Source organism: Mandrillus leucophaeus, unplaced genomic scaffold, assembly GCF_000951045.1.
Source record: "Mandrillus leucophaeus isolate KB7577 unplaced genomic scaffold, Mleu.le_1.0 Scaffold886, whole genome shotgun sequence".
In the NCBI taxonomy this organism is placed as follows: Eukaryota; Metazoa; Chordata; class Mammalia; order Primates; family Cercopithecidae; genus Mandrillus; species Mandrillus leucophaeus.
The window spans coordinates 668,839-671,643 of record NW_012109652.1 but is presented as its reverse complement, the minus strand read 5'-3'; positions in this window follow the sequence as shown (position 1 = coordinate 671,643).

The following is a 2,805-nucleotide window of genomic DNA, read 5'->3' as shown; positions in this document are numbered from 1 at the left end:
TGCCGGGAGGTGGCCAAGGTACAGCCCACAATGGGCCTGTAAATAGCCCAGCCAGCCGGCTGCAGGCGAGTTGTTTCTAGAACCAGAGTCTATATAAAGAGAGAACTACCGCAAAATAAAATAAAATAAAATAAGAATAAATATCTCAATTTATCACCTTTCATCAATTTTCGACAATTTTGTCCAACTTTATATGTTATTATTTTTTTAACCTGAGAGGATTTGCTAATCTCTTAATACCACCATGGCTAAAAGTTCAAGTCATTTATTATTTATATAGTAAGTCATAACATTGGATTTTAGGGCTACTGGAAGAGTTCAATGCTAAATGCTCTTTTGGGTACGTAAGGCCTCAATCACAGAGCCGCAGGCAGTTGCTTATCCTTCCACTGACACTCTCTTTATTTTTCTTTATTTGTAGTAATTTTGTTTATTTGTATACATGGCTGTCTTGGTTGGTTCACCATGGTTCTTTACGATGCTAGGAATAGACATAATGCACAAAATGTGGCTTCTAGCTTCATCTCTGCTCTATGAAGCAAAGCTTCAGCCAACCAGGTTGACTACTGCATTTTAATTGATTATTGTTATGTAGGGCATGTGGGAGATCTTTAGTGGGAGAGATGAATAGTGGGCAGGAAACCAGAAAACCAAGGATTATAATAACCTTACTAAAGAGTAGAAATCCACTAAGAGAAAAATAAATAAAATGTGCTAGTTAGCAAACTCCACCTGCAGCCTCTTCCCCAAACCACATTTTCCTCACTGATTAAATCCATCTCACTTATGAGCTAGACATTACGCAGATGTGCAGATTTTGGCTTAATTAATCAAAATCCAGTAGCATGGGTTTGCCTGGATTCATTTTGATTGCAAAAATCCCTTCAATCAGTGACTTGTAAAAGAAATGTTCAGATTTTCAAGACTAAATTTTGTTTTTCACAAAACGTTTTTCATTTCATTGATTGGTACTTGTGCACACCGCATCTTGTTCTCTGGCTAGAAGTCCAGGTGTATGGGAAGAAGACGGCTTTATTGAGTCACTGTTTTCCAGAGCAGTGACTATTTTATGTGAATAAAATGAAGTTTAATAAATTGCCAGGCTTATGAATAGAAACTTATAAAGCAGAGAAGAGGAAATCGATTCCTGGCAACCTAAAAATATACCAAAGAAAGAAAGAAACTGCAAAATTGTACAAGCTTGGCTGTTCCCACTTTTGCTGTTCTTTTTAGCAAACTTGACAGGCAGTTTGCTTGCCAGCGAGCTTTGTAACTGGGGCTGACTCAATCTCAGGAGTGAGGGTGGGGGCTCGGTGTCATTCACTCGCCAACTGACATCGTATCAAAGTATTTGACAGGCACAATTTACTGTGAGAGGTTAATGTTACCTTTCTTTAAAATGAATAGTTTAATAAACCAAGCATCAAAACTGACTTAAAGAAGTCTCAAATTCCCCAGTCTCAGACTCCTAATTCTTCAGCTAGAAAGAAAAGGAGCTTATAGGTTGTCCCTTAAAATACTGTAGAAAATACAGTATTCTAAAAATGAAGTTATCAAGAAAAATGTCTTGCCTGAATTTTATTGCAGTCTTTAACAGAACTGCTGGTGATTAGCGGTTTCTTTTCTGTGAAGGGAGGACTACAGGGCTTTTATATAGTAGTGGACAGATATCATTTCATGGTACTCCACAAACTTTTAATGAAAGAATAATGATAATAGTAGATAGTGATACTAACATAGCTGTACAGAACAGTGTAAAAGAATCAAAGGACTTGTTGAATGGAAACTTTACTTCCACCCCTGTTATTATGTGGGGTCTTCCCTTTCTTTCTTGGCCAACCTTTTTGAAAGGCTCGTCTGTGTGTGTTATCTTCCCTTTCTCCCCTCTCAGGTATAATAAGAGCCTTAGGGTCCATCTGCCGTCTGTGATCTCAACCTTGGAATGATGCACGGATTTGGCTCTCACTTTCTATCTAATTTATTAAGAAGTCATATCCTCTTTTCAGTCTTGCCATATAGAATGGTTTCTAATATTCTTTTGTACTCACCTACCTTTTAATTATCAGCAATTCCTAGAGTTGGCTTTGATTCTTTCTCGGCTGACAGATCATAAAGGTCCTGTCCAGATCACTGGATCATATAGGTCTAGATTTGTGTATTTTTACTATTAGTTGCTTCATTCCTTTTTTTTTTTTTTTCTCCCAATCAGGTAGGCTATACCATCATTTCAAAAATATTGGGTGACAGATAGGACTAAGTTACTTCTCTGGGGTTAATGAATTTTTCCCTATCCAATTTTTCTAAACAGAGGGATTGAGGTTTTTCACAATAAGCATACAGTTGAGGCAGGCACCATTGCTCTTCTGTAAGGGTTTGCTCTTTGAAGATTCACTGTCTTTCACTCTCTAAATGTCCATTGACCTAAGTGGTCGTTTCCTTGGATAATTGCAGGAATCTCTTTCAGAAGATACTGTCTGGAAAAAGTTTTGCTTGTCATTGAGTAGGTATTTGTCTGATGGTGAAAACATAAAGCCACTGTCCCCTAAACTTTATTGGGCAAGCTGGTCACAATGGACTACTACTGATCCCTTCTTGAAATTGGTCACTTAGCCAGGCACAGTGGCTCACCCCTGTAATCCCAGCACTTTGGGAGGCTGAGGCGGGCAGATCTCCTGAGCTCAGGAGTTCGAGACCAGCCTGGGCAACATGGTGAAACCTCATCTCTACTAAAATACAACAACAAAAAAATTGGCCAGGCCTGGTGGTGTGCACCTGTAATCCCAGCTACTGGGGAGGCTGAGGCAG